This window comes from Canis lupus, chromosome 26, assembly GCF_048164855.1.
Source record: "Canis lupus baileyi chromosome 26, mCanLup2.hap1, whole genome shotgun sequence".
Taxonomy (NCBI): Eukaryota; Metazoa; Chordata; class Mammalia; order Carnivora; family Canidae; genus Canis; species Canis lupus.
Window position 1 is genome coordinate 31,383,335 of NC_132863.1, and position 15,241 is coordinate 31,398,575.

Consider the following 15,241-nt stretch of genomic DNA (forward strand, 5'->3'; position numbering starts at 1 on the left):
TAAGCTCTCTGGTGTGTCTCTTCTTACAAGGACACTAATTCTATTGGATCAGGGTCCTACCCTTATGACCTCATTTAATCTTAATTACTGTCATATTCCAAATACAGCCACACATTTTGGGTGAATACGTACATTTAGTCCATAACACTAGACAAATAGGGGAAAAAAGAATACTCCCTATAGAGGGAACAGCACATGCATAGGCCCTGGGGTCATCACAGATACATCGTGGTTTAATCAAAGAAGAGCAAAAATGTACAATGAGACAGATAATTGGAGGAGATAAGGCTGGAGAGGTGGCCAGATCATGTACAGCCTTGAAGGTCATGGTAATAATTTAAGTCATATCCTAAGAGCAATGAGGCTTTACTGAAGTGATGTGAGTAGGGACAATATGCTGGGTGAAGACCAAAATGGAGGGCTCAGAATAGACCCAGAGAGAACACTCATGAAGCTGTTTAGGGTGTTTAAGCTCAGCCAAGACTACACAAGTGGTCATTGGCTAGCTTGGAAGGATCACTGGCCAAAAAGGTTGCCCAGAACCAGAGAAGAGAACCTGTTTCTGGCACAGGTGAACTATGACCTGTAGCTTCTCTGCAGTCATGGCTTTTCTCCTGCTATACTCCACATGGTAGACCCCTTGCCTTATACCACCTCAGTGAGGACAGACCATCTCTCTGACTGGTTCTGTATCCCTAGCCCAGTCGGGCTCAGCATTCCTTCCTCATTTTCCCTACACTGGACCACAGAACTAAGATGCAATATGCTTCCCCCCCCCCCCCCGACGAAGCAGATTGACCAGCAACTGCCCATCCCTTCTCCAGATTCTTCAGTGTGACATTCAAGCCCTGAGCCAACAAGATTCTTGACACTTTGCTGTAATCTAGGATCCTAAAGAGCTTTCTTTAACTTAAGATGTGAATTGGAAGTGTTCCATCCATTTCACAGATGGTTTCAAGTCATCTGAGTGGACTAGATAATGTCAAACTCTGAATACAGAGCAAAAGGAAACTAAACTATTAGTGCTCCTAGAGCCTGGGGGGAAAAATCTCTTGGGGGGGCACCTGGGTGGCTCAGTCTGTTAAGCGACTGACTCTTGATTTTGGCTCAGGTCAAGACCTCAGGGTCATGAGATCAAACCCCATGTCAGGCTCTGCACTTAGAGCAGAATCTGCTTCTGATTTTTCTCTCTCCCTCTCCCTTCTGTCCCTCCTGCTCATGCTCTCTCAATCAATCAATCAAATATATTTTTAAAGAAAATCTCTTTGGAAGAAGTTCACATCATTCTAACCTTAAAAATAGTTTTTACAACAATTTGTTAAATGCACTGCAATGCCTAATGCACAAATACAGCCAGGCCTATAAGACGACAAGATACCACAAGAGGAAATAAGTAAAACAACAAAGAAACAGACTCATGATGACTCCAAAAACAGGAAATTATCAAAGACCAAAAACAGCCAAACACACTGCATTCATGGAGATAAAAAGCCAAGCTTAGACAAATAAAAATCATGAGATACCACTTCACAATCATTAGGATGGTTATTATCCAAAAAAGAAAAGAAAGAAAAAAACAGATGTTGGAGTAGTTGCAAAGAAATTGGAACACTTGTGTGTTATTTGTGGGAATATAAAATAGTGCAGCTGCTGTGGAAAACAGTATGATGGTTCCTCAAAAAAATTAAACATAGAACTACCATATGATCCAGAAGTTCTACTTCTAGGTATAGATCCAAAAGAACTGAAAGCAGAAATTCAAACCCACATCTGTATACCCTTATTCATAGCAGTACATTCACAATAGCCAAAAGGTGGAAGCAACCCAAATGTCTATTGATGGATGAATGGAAAAACAAAATGTGGTATATACACACAATAGACTACTATTCAGCCTTGAAGTACCTGAGTGGCTCAGGCCGTTAAGCAGCCAGCTCTTGATTTTGGCTCAGGTGATGATTTCAGGGTTGTGAGATCCAGTGGCATTTTGGGCTATATGCTCAACAGGAAGTCTGCTTCTCTCCTTCTCCCTCTCCCTCTGCCCCCCACCCACTCACACACATGCTCACACATACTCTTTGTCTCTCTTTCAAATAAATCAATCTTAAAAAAAAAAAAAAGAATATTATTCAGGCTTAAAAAGGGAGAAAATTCTCAGGGTGCCTAAATGGCTTAGTTGGTTAAGCACCAACTCTTGCTTTGGGCTCAGGTCATGATATCAGGGGTATGAAAGGGAGCCCCATATTGGGCTCTGTGCTGGGCATGGAGTGTGCTTAAGATCCTCTCTGTCTTCCTCTCCCTCTTCCCCTCCCCCCCCACCATGTGCATGCACGTGCACACACACTTTCTCAAAAAAAAAAAAAAAAAAAAAAAAGGAGGGGAGAAAATTCTAACACATGCTACAATATAGATGACCCTTGAGGACATAATGCTATGTGAAATAAGCCAGTCACAAAAGAACAAATGCTGTATGACTCCATTTATATGAAGTACCTGGAATAGTTAACTCTATAGAAACAGCAGAATGATGATTGCCAGGGACTGAAAGGACAGATGAATAGGAAATTATTGTTTAGTAACATTTTTTAAGTTTTCAGTGTTGCAAGATGAAAACAGTTCTGGAAACTGGTTGCACAAACATGTGAATGTACTTAAGACTAGTGAACTTGTACACTTAGAAATAGTTATGATGGCAAATGTTGTGTTTATTTTACCACAATGTTGAAAAATCTAAAGGGTAAGATAAAATAGAATAATAAAAAATACTTGGCTGATCCAAGAGAAGAAAGAAAAAAAAAAAAAAAAAAGGAAAATGGGAACAAAACCCAGGTAGGACAAAAAGAAGCAACAGGATTACAGATGTAAATGGTTTGTAGCCATATCTGTAATTATGTTAAATATAAGTGGGCTCAAGATTGTAACAAAAAGAGAAAGATCAACAGGGAAAATTTAAACAAAATACAAGATTCTATATGATATTTATGACATTTTAATATGAAGACATATAGGCTAAAAGATAAAAGTAAAAATATTCTAGCTAAGATTTTATTTTATTTTATTTTTTTTTTAATTTTTATTTATTTATGATAGTCACAGAGAGAGAGAGAGAGGCAGAGACATAGGCAGAGGGAGAAGCAGGCTCCATGCACCGGGAGCCTGATGTGGGATTCGATCCTGGGTCTCCAGGATCGCGCCCTGGGCCAAAGGCAGGCGCCAAACCGCTGCGCCACCCAGGGATCCCGTCTAGCTAAGATTTTAAATAAGAATACCTAATTTATACAAACTTATACAAATTCTCTCAGAAAATAGAGGGAACACTCCCAAAGTATTTTATAAGGTCAACATAATTGTACCACCAAAACCTGGCAAGAACATGACAAGAAAAAATATAGACTATCTCTCATAACCAACAATACAACAATCCTAAACAAAATGTCAGCAAATCAAATACAGCAACAAATTAAAAGGATAAGTCATAACCAATGGAGGTTATCTCAGGAATGCAAATTAGTTTAACATTTAAAAATCAACCAACCACATTAACAGAATAAAAGGGAAAAATAACTTGATTATCTGAATAGATGCTAAAAAAGCATTTGACAAAATTCAGCACTTATCCACAGCAAAAACTCTTAATAACCTAAAGATGGAAGACAATTTCCTCAATCTGATATAGGAGATACAGGGGAAAAAGCTAGAGCCAACATCATTCTTAATGGTAAAATAGAGAGCATTTTCCTTTCAGATCAGGAACAGAGCAAGAATATTCAATTATCACCACCTCCCATCAACATTTTACAAGATATCCTAGCCAGGGCAATAAGGCAAGAAAAAAGAAAAAAGTCATAAAGATAGGAAAGAAAAAAGTAAAACTGTCTTTCTTAAAAGATGACATTTTTGTGTAGGTGGAAAACCCTAGGAGTCTCAAATAAACTTTAAGAACCAATAAATTATCTCAGTTGGCTGCTGTCAGTTGGCTGCTGTAACAAAAAACATCACAAAGAGTAGTTTATAAACAATGGAATTATTTTCCCCCATTTTGGAGGCTGGCAGTCTGACATCAGGGTGACACTATGGTTAGGTTCTGATTGAAGGCCCTTTTCCAGGTTGCAAAATCAACTTATCAAAGTCAACCTTACTTCTGTATTCCAGCAAATGTCAGAAAATTGTTTTTCTAAAAAATAGTCAAAATAGTTTTGAAGTAGCAAAAAAATACAAAGTACCTATAAATGGATCTAACAAAAGATATGTATGATCTCTATGGAGAAAACCATGAAGAAGGCCTATAAATTTTAATAGACCATAAATAAGTGAATAATGGAGAGAGATAGCATCTTAATAGATTGGAAGACTCAATACTGTAAAGCTGTCATTCTCTTCACATGGTCTATAGATTCAAAGCAATCCCAGTTGATTTTTACATGGCACTTAACAAGATCATTCTAACATAAAATTTATATGAAACCGAAGAAGGCCAAGAACAGCTAAAGTACTCTTGAAGAAATATAAGTTGGAGAGGACTTATTCTAACAGCTAACAAAACTTATAATAAAGCTCTAATAATTAAGACAGACTGGTGTTGGCATAAGAGTAGACAAAAACCAATGAACAGAAGAGAGACCCCGCCCATCAAACAGATTAATGTTAGAGATAGCATTGCAAAACAGTATGGAGAAATGATCTTTTGAATAAATAGTGTTGAGTCAATTGAATTCCCATATGGGAAAAATGACATTGGAAATCCCATTGTACACCCTACTCAAAACCCAATTTCTGCTATATTATGGACTAAAATATGAAAGGTAAACCAATAAGTCTTTAGAAGATAACATACAACATCTTTATGACATCAAGGGAGGAAAAATTTTCTTAAATTAGACAGAAAAAGCACTAACCACAAGTGAGAGACTGATAAATTGGACTTCTTTACAGTTAAGAACTTCTGTTCATCAAGAAACTTCATTAGCCAAAGGGAAGAAAGATTAACAATGTACATATCTGGGCAGCCCCGGTGGCGCAGCGGTTTAGCGCCGCCTGCAGCCCAGGGCGTGATCCTGGAGACCCGGGATCGAGTCCCACATCAGGCTCCCTGCATGGAGCCTGCTCCTCCCTCTGCCTGTGTCTCTGCCTCTCTCTCTCTCTCTGGCTGTGTCTCTATGAATAAATAAATAAATAATCTTTAAAAAAAAAAAACAATGTACATATCTGGCAAAGGATTTATATCCAGAATATACCAAAAAAACTACTACAAATAATGAAAAATACAGAGCAATGGGAAAATGGGCAAGAACAGGGTCTTGGCTCCACACAAAGAAAATCCAAATGGTCAATTAATGTATGAAAGGTGTTTAGCTTCATCAGTAATCAGGGAAATGAACTGGAGAGAACACCTATTGCAAACCCACCAGATGGCTAAAGTACAAAGTCTGATAATACCAGTTGCTGGTGAGAACTGTTGGTAAATGCACAAGGGGAACTCTCATATATTATCAGGAAGAGTGTGTTTGTATAATAATTTTGGGAAACAGTTTGGCTTTTTTTTTTTTTAAGTTAAGCATAGGAATACCTATAACCCAGCAATTCTGCTTAAAATATATACATGAGAAATGCATGCCCAGGTAGAGCAAGTAGACGTGTACAAGAAAGTTCACAGCAGCATTATTTACAATAGTCCCAAGTTGGAAAGAGCTGGCATGTCAATTGGTAGATGGGATAAACTAGTATTTTCATTCAATGGAATGCTTTATACTGCACAAGATATTAACCACACCTGCACACAACAACGTGGGAGAAGGACTCATAAACAACGTGGAGTGGAAACAGCCAGATACAAAAGAACATGCACATTAATGAGTGCTTTTATATAAAACGCATAGCCAGACAAAATTCAACATGCTCCCTGCCCCCACAATCTTCACCCGTCCTGTACTTATATGTGAAGAATAGTAATAGAAGATGGATTTGCAGGGTACCTGGCTGGCCCAGTCAGTGGAGCATGCGACTCGATCTCACAATTGTGAGCACAAGCCCCACCTCAGGTGTAAATATTACTAAAAAAATGGATTTACAAACGATTTGGGGAAATCACTCTTTTGTTCCCAGCCACAACCCCCTCCTGCTGAAATATCTCCAGGCTAGAGAGATGATAGAGAAAATGGTTCTGGGGGTGAGCTGAAGGAAGTTATTGACACAGCTGTCCAATATGGGGGTGGAGAACAAGAGCCAGGCACCCTTTATGTTGGGGTTCATTATGATGACCTCAGTAACATTTTAATAAAGTCACTCAAAGTTAAGAGACCATAATAATGAATTTCCAGCATATTAAACCTTCACCAGAGACCTAGAAACCACAAAGTGGGACAAGAGGTGTGGGCAATTCTGAAATGCAAGGTGCACTAGCCAAATAGGGCCAGGCAGTTTTCATAAGATTCCCAACAACAAGTATAATTTTGTTTTGTGTGTGTCCTTCCAGATTTTCTTTTTCAGGATATCAAAACATTTTTTACTATTATAACTATGGGATTCTATTACACACACACGGGCGCTTGGGTGGCTCAGTTGTTTGAGCGTCTGCCTTTGGCTCAGGTTGTGATCTCGGGGTTCTGGAATCAAGCCCCACATGGGGAGGCTCCCTGTTCAGTGGGGAGTCTGCTTCTCCCTCTCTGTGAGCTTTCTCAAATAAATGAAATCTTTAAAAAAAAAAAAAAACTTAACAGATGTTAGACATCTGCCCATTTGAACCCATGTAGCGCTACTTCTTACTTATAGGTGATGGATATATTCATTATCTTGATCGTGGTGGTGGTTTCATGGGTAATTACATATGTCAAAGCTTAGACCACACATTTTAAATATGTGTGGTTTACTGTACATCAGTCACACCTCAATAAAATGAGAAGTGTTATTCTTTCAAGCTCTTGGACTGCTCTCCCCACTAAGCACTATAAATCCCATTGATGCTGCGGTATTTACACCTATTTCATTACCTCTCAGAGCTGTGTGGAATTCCAAAGGTAGGCATCCACCACGGTTTACTAGCTCCTTCCTTTAGCACTTCCCATGCCATGAATAATGCTATTCTAGATAACCTCCTTCTTGTCTTATGTGTATCTGAGCAAACTTTCAAAATATTTTACAAAGAATGAAATTGCTAACCTCTGTGCCCCATGCATCCTTAATGTTACTGACAACTATCTGCTTATTTTATAGAAGGGCTAAGCAAGTTTCTATTCCTGCCAGCCGGGCACGGAGAGTTCCTAGTCTTCACTTGGGTTTGTAACTCTTCACGCTGCATGAACGTCGGTTCCTCATCCCTCCCTCTCTCCCTCCCTCATTTGGTATCTACTTCATGGTCGCTGACAAATAATTCTTCAGGCCGTGACACACGGCTGTGGTCATTCCCTCATGCACAGCAGATAGAATTTCTCTCCATTTTTACTTGGTTTTTAATCATGTTTTGGGGGAAGGGTGTGGGTTCGAAATGGGAATTCTATAGCTTGTCTTTCTGGGCACTCCATAGCTGCCTTGAAAGGTCCCATCTTCACGAAGGAACCGGGCCTTGGTACTGGGGCCAGTGTTTTAAGCTGCAAGGAATGTGGTGACTCAGCTGGTCGCTCAGGGACACCTCCGTGAACAAGGCCGAGGGAAGGAAGTCATTACACAGACAGCTGGGCTGTAAAAAACAAAAATACTCCACACACCAAACTCTACAAAGTAGTGTGGCTATGTGTCCCATGACTCAACGGGGCTGCTTTTGCCACGTGGCACTCAGCTCAGGATATGTGGCACACAGACCTCACCCGCTGCCAGCTGCTCCTCTGAGCTGCTTGGAAAGCTGGCTGGGTGGGGACCCCAAGAAAACCTGTGACGGTCCTCTCTCCAATGCTCTCCACTGTTGCTTCCCTCATTCTCTCCTTCCTCCCTAATCCTCTTGCCCTTAAACAAAACAAAAACAGGAATTTAGTATTTCACACCTGCTGGAGACATGGCAGGGACACAGCGAAGTCAACACTCTGGCACCCCAGGAAGTCCCTCCGGATCAGGCAGATGCCCGTGACAAGTCCTATCACCCAGGCGGGGGCCGGAGGACTGGAGAGACAGGCCAGAAGGAGCTGGGCCAGCAGCAGGGGATGGAGACTTTGAGCTAGAGGCAAGCCCATCAAAGATGAGGACGGTCACCCACTAACCTTTACTGGAGACCTACTATGTGCCAGACAGCATTCTTAGAATATAATTATGAAGACAAGTCTTGTCCTCATGGAGCCTACATTCTCGAATATGCTGGGGAAAGGGGGAGATAAATACCAAATATTTTTAAAAAGTAAAATATATAGAACATAAAAAAGGTGGTTCACCTTTTTCACTGGAAAAGATTAGAACAAGAAAGGTGGATGGGAGTGGTCAGGGTAGAAAGGAGATACCTGAGTAATCTTGAGGTAGGTGACGGAATGAGCCAGGAAGGTGTTTGAGGAAAGGGTACTCTGGGAACTGCGGGCAAAATGGGGGTGTGTGTGCCTGGTGTGCTTGTAGATCTGTGAGGAGGTGAATGTGGCAGCTGTGGGGGGGTGGTGAACGAGGAGGGTGGTGGTGGGAGGTATAAGATTAGGAGCTATGGGAGGCTTCAGAGCAGAGATCCAAACAGAATGGATTTTGGGTTTAATAGCATCCCGCAGTCAGAGGACTTTGACCTCTGGGAGTACAGCACAAATGGAGTACAAAATGAAACTGCAAATCTTGCCAAAGATGTAGAATTTATGAAGTCAGTGAGCATGATGTTGGCAAACAGAATCACGCAAAGCACTGGCAAATGAGGGCCTGTCTGTGTCAGGTCAGAAAAAAGATAGTGACACAGTAGGAGTTTCCAAAGAATCATCCAAAGAATGATTTAAGTAAGAGTTAAGTCTTTGAGAAAACCAAAGGAGACCTAAAGTATTTTTGGATGTTTATGCTTTCTAGAACATCCTCCATGAAGGATGTCCTACCATGCAATCTATGCCCAGCTCCCAAAGCATTCTGTAGTCATACTAAAAATTACGGTATGGTGGCATGTATAAACCAAAATTTGTAGGTATAAGATAGATTTTGTTCACTATACTTTTAAGCATATGTTAATAACTGGTTTCTTTCCTTTATATGTAACAATGGTTCCCACTTAGCCATATTGTAGTAAAGATTAAACAAGAGCATTGACTCACTAACACATGCAACACTTCCTGTAGGTCTTCCATATGTCAGGCATCAGGAGAGACTCTGGGGGCAAAGTGATGGGCCAAAGTGCCCTCTTGAAGATATACCATTCATCAAATGGCATATATAAATAAATTAAAAAAAATAAATTGTCACATAAAAGAGGATGATGAAAAAGCAAATTAAAAACAAAAGGCATTTGATGCTACGAGAGCCTGCTTCAACGAGTTAACCTAACCAGAAGGTGTATTAGTTAGTGCTCCATAGCAAGTCACTGCCAACTTAGAGACCTTGAACAACATATATTTATTATCTCAGTTTCTGAGTTAGGAGTCTGGGCGTGGCTTTGCTGAGTCTTCTGTCCAGGGACTCCTAAGGCTGCAATCAAGGTGATGGCAGGACTACATTCTCACTTAGGGGCTCCAGCTCCCTTAGGTTGTTGGCAGGATTCATTTCCTGCAGGACTGAGAACTCTAACTTCTTGCTGGCTGTCAGCAGGAGGCTGCCATTGGTCCTAGAGAACACCCATAGCTCCCTGCCATGTGAGCTTTCTCAACATGGCTGTTTACTTCATCAAGTTGGCAAGGAGAGTCTCCAGAGCTAGTCTGCTAGCAAGACTTTTTTTTAAAAAAGATTTTATTTATTTATTCATGAGAGACATACAGAGAGGGGCAGAGACATAGGCAGAGGGAGAAGCAGGCTCCCTGTGGGGAGCCTAATGCGGGACTTGATCCAGGGCCCTGGGATCATGACCTAGAGCCAAAGGCCAACTCTCAACCACTAAGCCACGCAGGTGCCCCGATAGCAAGGCTCTTATATAACATAGTTAAGGGAGTGATGTCCCCTCACGTTTGCCGTAGTCTATTGGTCAAAAGCAAGTCACAGCTGAGGGGGGCACTTGATGGGATGAGCACTGGGTGTTATTCTATATGTTGGCAAATTGAACACCAATAAAAAATAAATTAAAAAAATAAAAATAAAAAAGCAAGTCACAGGCCCCACTCATACTCAAAAGGAAGGCATTACACAAAGGCATGACCACCAGGAGATGAGGATACAGGGGGTCACCTTAGAGTCTCTCTGCCATTGAAGGTTTCCCTGAGGCAGTAAGTAGCTATGGAGCTAGGATCCAAAAAAATGGGGTGGCATTGACTATATAGATAGGGGGTAGGGGGAGAACTTTCTAGGTAGAAAGAACAATGTGAGCAGGACAGTACAACAGCATTCCAAAAGATCTAGTACAATGACCAGCAGTGTTGTTGCTCTCATGCTTAACAACCATCCGTGGCTCTTTGATGCCCATGGTTTTGCCCAACATTCAAGGCCAGATGGGTCATCTTGCATTCACTTTCTCTCCCTAGCATCTATGGCTTTACTCACCACTTCCACCCACTTACACTGCCCTTGTGTATCTATCTATAATTTAGAGCCCAACAGAAATTGATCTTCCCTAAATAATATTTTTGAAGATTTAAGTGGAGGACACCACGCTAGACCCTTCTTGAGTTGCAAAGCATAATGAAACACGGTCCTGGTTGCCAGATGGTGGGTGGGGGCAGAAGGTATACACAAATAAAAAGAACAGGAGGTCCCCTTGCTGAAGGCCAAGCCCGTGGGGCAGCTGGCAAGTCCTGCACAGATTTTAGACACAGAGAAAGCTCCACTTCACACAGTGGTTAATGATCTTTCAGTATTCTTCCCTAGGCTAGAAATTGCGAAGGGTTTCTAAGGTTCAGCCAAACTGACGTTTTTCCGGGAAGGACAGTTGGAATCGGGAACTGCCCAGCGTCAGTCCACACTGCCAGGCAACCTGGCCGGGCAGGGGCAGTCCCAGGCTGGCAACAAAGGCTCGGTTGGCAGGCGGAGGGGAGAGCTGTGGAAGCGTCCTGCGCTCCAGCCCGGGAATCCCTGACCACATCCACCAGGGCCTGTCCGTGAAAAGCTGAGAGAAGAGGCCCAGTAGCCCCGTGGCCTTTGCCACATCAGCAGGAACAGGGAACATGGGAGGCAAAAGCAACCCAGGCCAGTACCCCAGAGCCCGGCTTTCTCCAGCCAGGGGTGGAGGGCGGAGCAGAGGCAGGGGGCGGGTCGGAAGCAGGGGGGCGGGGGGGGGGGGCGCAGAGGGCGGGGCCGTGACGACCCGCTTCCCCAGTCCAGCCTCTCAGTCCCGGAAGGGGAGCTCCTTGGGCCTTGGGCTCCGCGATGCAGGTCTTGGAACTGAGCACCTGCCCTCTGCTGCGATTGGGGGTTGAGCCTCAGCAGACGCCTTGGATGTCGAAGCACCCTGAATCTAGGGGCGGGGGGAATGCCAGGCACCCCTTGCATCTCTACCCTCCACCCCCATCTTCCCAAGTGCCTAATCCACCTGGAAGCTGAGGGCTTTTCTCAATACCCATTAAAGCTTTTTCCTTTGCTGAGGGCAGAGGATCCTCGCCCCACACCCCACCTTACCCCCTGGCTCCCAACTCTTCTCACCTTCATCTTCAAGACTGAACTACCCCCAGGTAGCTCTGCAGGGCCTTTGTACCATATAGTCCCTACACCTGAAACATCATTCCCACCCTTCTTCATCTAACTAGTTACAACTTATTTTTCAAGCTTGGGTATGTACTTGGGAAAGCCTTGACCCCTTCTATCTTGCTATAGGCTCCTGGGCTTGGCCCACCTAAGCCTGGTCATCTTATGTGGCAATTCCCCGACTATCTGACCTTTCCCTTTTCCCCACCCACCCCAAGACTGTGGGGTCACTGCAGCATTCCCAGTGCTTGGCCCGGGTATGGCGCTCAGTGAGATCATAAACACCCTGCCTAGTGATCGTCTGCCATCCTTTAGACCTCTGCCTGGTGACAAACTCCAGCAGTTGCTTCACCTCTTCACCCCTTCTTTGAGCAGCAGGTCTCAAAGTCGAGTGTGCATCAGTAACACTGGTGGGGGTGCTGTCTTATCAAAATTGAGATGGCTGGGCCGCACCCTCAGAGTTTCTGATTCGTAGGGGTGGAGTAGGGCCTCAGAGTTTGCATTTATAAGAAGTCGCCAGGTGCTGCTGCTGCTGACACAGGAACCACATTTTAAGAATCACTGTGTGCATCAGTTGCTTCATCAGTAAAATGATAACTTCTGTCCCTGCCATGTGAAGGTTTGAGAGAATCAAATGAGATTATGCAGATGAAGAATTAAGCATGGTGCCTGCACCCAGTAGGTACTCGATAAGTGTTTGCAGTTGCTATTGGGAGGGACACATGCCATGAGGGAAAACATGAGCCATAGAGATGGGTAAGGGCCCAGGCAGGTCAGCTGGGTTGGCTGGAGAACAAGGCCTAGCGCAGCAGCCAGGGAGTCCAGGTTGTGCTGTGGAAGCAGATGGGAGCCACGCACAGTTCTGGAGCAGAGCAGTGACAGGTGGAATCTCAATGTGGCAACAATGAGCAGGAGGCGCAGTAGCAAATTAACTGTGCTAGGTTTTCCTTGGCTCTTGGTCAGTCGTAGAGACCTGGGATTTAGCAAATAAAAAGGCTATCCAGTTAAATTTGAAGTACAGATAATGAATTTTTTTTAGTATAAATATATCCCAAATTGCATGGGACATACTTACACTAAAAAAAAAAAATAAAAATAAAAAACACAACTTTTGTTATTTATCTGAACTTCAAATTTAATTGGGTGTCATTTATTTATTTATTTTTGCTAAATCTGATAATCCTAGCCAGACATCAACGGCCTGACCCCGCTCCCTGGCCCCAAGCCTCCATACTAGAGGGAGCCAGACACAGGGTCCTCTGCCTTGCTTCTCTCTTTCAACTAGGCCATCAGGAGTGACTGAGGAGCTGCTCCAGGGCCCAGTCTTGCTGCCAAGACAAGTGGTCACAGCTGCAGGCCTGGTGAGCAGGTCCTCCCACTTTATGTCAGGTTTGCCCAGCAAAAAATAGTGAGGCACAGTAAATAATCATTAGGTCTGTAATTTAATGAAGCACATAAGGTTAATAAAGGCCAAAAAGAAGGAGGTGCCACCTGCACTTGTGGGGTCACTCAAGAAACAAACAGTTGTCAATGGCATAGGCCCATCTGGTGAGTGTACCCAGAGAGGGGAGAAAATAACCTCTGTTCTTAACCCCAGAAATGATCAATGCAAGTAGCCAGACTGTTTGCATGTTCACAAGATGCCTTGGAAATGGTTATATAAACCGCAAGCTAGAACAGGGGGGTCCCTGCCTCCTTCAGCTCATTTGGTCATTGGGATAAGTCCTACTACCAGAGGCTGCCTCTGTCTCCCCCACCCCCATAATCACCAAATCCCAGATGATTCATAGTTCCGGAAACAAGCCCGTCGGAAATCCAATTTCTGCAGCAAACTTTATATCAACTTTTTTTTTTTCTCTCATGAGGAACAATGAAAACAATATGTGTTCCATTTTTTTTTAACAATGTGATAAACATTACTGAACGCCTAGTGTGTGCCCTGTGCTGTATCCAGCTTTTTATTTAGCTTAGTAATTCTCAGCCTTGGCTGCACACTGCAATCACCTGCAGATTTTCCAGGTGATCCCAGTACCCTAGATATCAATATTTGCCCCGGGGAACGGTGATTTCAGCGCACGGCCAAGGTTGAAAACTACTGCTGTAGTTCGTCCTGCTTTAATCCTCACAATACGATCTGGCAAGGTAGGGGTTATCTCCGTTTTGCAGCTCAGGAAATTGAGTTTCAAAGAGGTACGGTGACTGCGGCAGGTGTAGCCATCCCTCCAACCTCTCCATTCCTCCCAGGCTCCCTTGAGGAATTCCTGTGTTTTCACGGTTGAATATCGTGGATATATATAATGCTTCCACAGAGATGTTTGGGTGACGCTGCCCTCAGGCCACCTTGAGATGGTTCCGCTCCCAGCAGGGCCCTTCCTAGATACCAGCCAAGCACCAAGCACAGCCTGGGTTTAGGACTGACACTCAATGGCTTTTGCTACAGTGAGGCCCACTGAGGCCAATCACTACGCCCATGTGCTGGCATCTTGGCTCATGGAACAAGAGCGGCCACCTGTCACTCCCCTCCGCATAGGACCCTCTAAGCCTGGCTCTTTACAATTGTCCTCCCCACCCCCCAAACTTTACCTTGGAGCCCTCCCCCTTCACAGCAAACTCCCTCACCTCCTGATGCTTCTCAGCGAATCCTCTTCGCAGGAGTCCTACATCCACATAGGTTGCCAGAAGGGTCTCTGATCCAGGACAGGCCTCGTGAGCCACAGATCCGAAGGAAATGCCGTGCCCTAGCCCGGCTCCTCGCTCGTGGCTCGCGCGCCCACCGATTTTTCAAACGTGAGCGCACCTGGGCTCACCTGTCCCCCGCCCGCGGCGCCTGCTGGCTGCCAGGAGGGCCAGCTGGGCAAAAAGGCTGGTCACCGCCTGCCCTCTGCTGGCCGGTGGCAGTATTGAGCGCGCCGTCGCTCCACCCGTGGGTCAGATGGATGCAATGAAGGACGGGGCACTTATTGAGCGCCTGCTGTATGTCAGGCACTGAACTGGGCGCTCGGGTGTAAGGATGAACGCGACCTACTTTCACAAAGCTCAGCTTCAAATGAGGAGACACACAATAATCAAAGAGTCAAGCAAATATGAAATCCCAACTGTGGACTGCGTGAGTCCACATGACTCCAGGCTCCTGTCCAGTCTACGGGGTTTAGAGGAGGGAGGGGGGACGGTCAGGGAAAGTTTGCCCCTGAGGAGGGGACGTGTGAGCGCCAGGTGGTCCACAAAGTCGTTTCCTGTGATCTCAAAAATCCTACAAGGTGGCTATCCCCTTTGCCAAAGCAGAAAACAGGCTCAGATTGGGGGAAACTTACCCAAGGTCACGCAGCGAACTGGAACCAAAGCCAGGGCGGCCTAAGTCGGCCCGATTCGAAAATCCCGGCTTTTCTGCTGCTCCTGGCAGGGGCACAGGTGCGGGCCAGCGGGACCGCGCATCCCGCAGCTCCAGGGCGCGGGGCGGGGCCGGGGTGGGGCCTGGAGGCCGGCCCCGCCCCGCCCCGCCCCGCCCGTCTGGGTGAAAGGGCGCCCTGGGGCGTGGGGA

At 44.6% G+C, this 15,241-nt stretch overlaps 1 protein-coding gene across 3 annotated transcripts in view; it reads right to left on the bottom strand.

Annotated features, from left to right (window-relative positions):
* ZHX3 (zinc fingers and homeoboxes 3) overlaps nt 1-15,165 on the bottom strand; it is a 125,248-nt gene extending 110,083 nt beyond the window's left edge. Inside the window, exon 1 of one of the 3 annotated variants that reach the window (XM_072801036.1) lies at nt 15,015-15,165. The gene's annotated coding sequence lies outside the window, so the exon portion shown is untranslated. The remainder of the gene's footprint in view (nt 1-15,014) is intronic. The other 2 variants (XM_072801029.1, XM_072801032.1) reach the window with 2 other exon arrangements.
* Nucleotides 15,166-15,241: the final 76 nt, after the last annotated feature.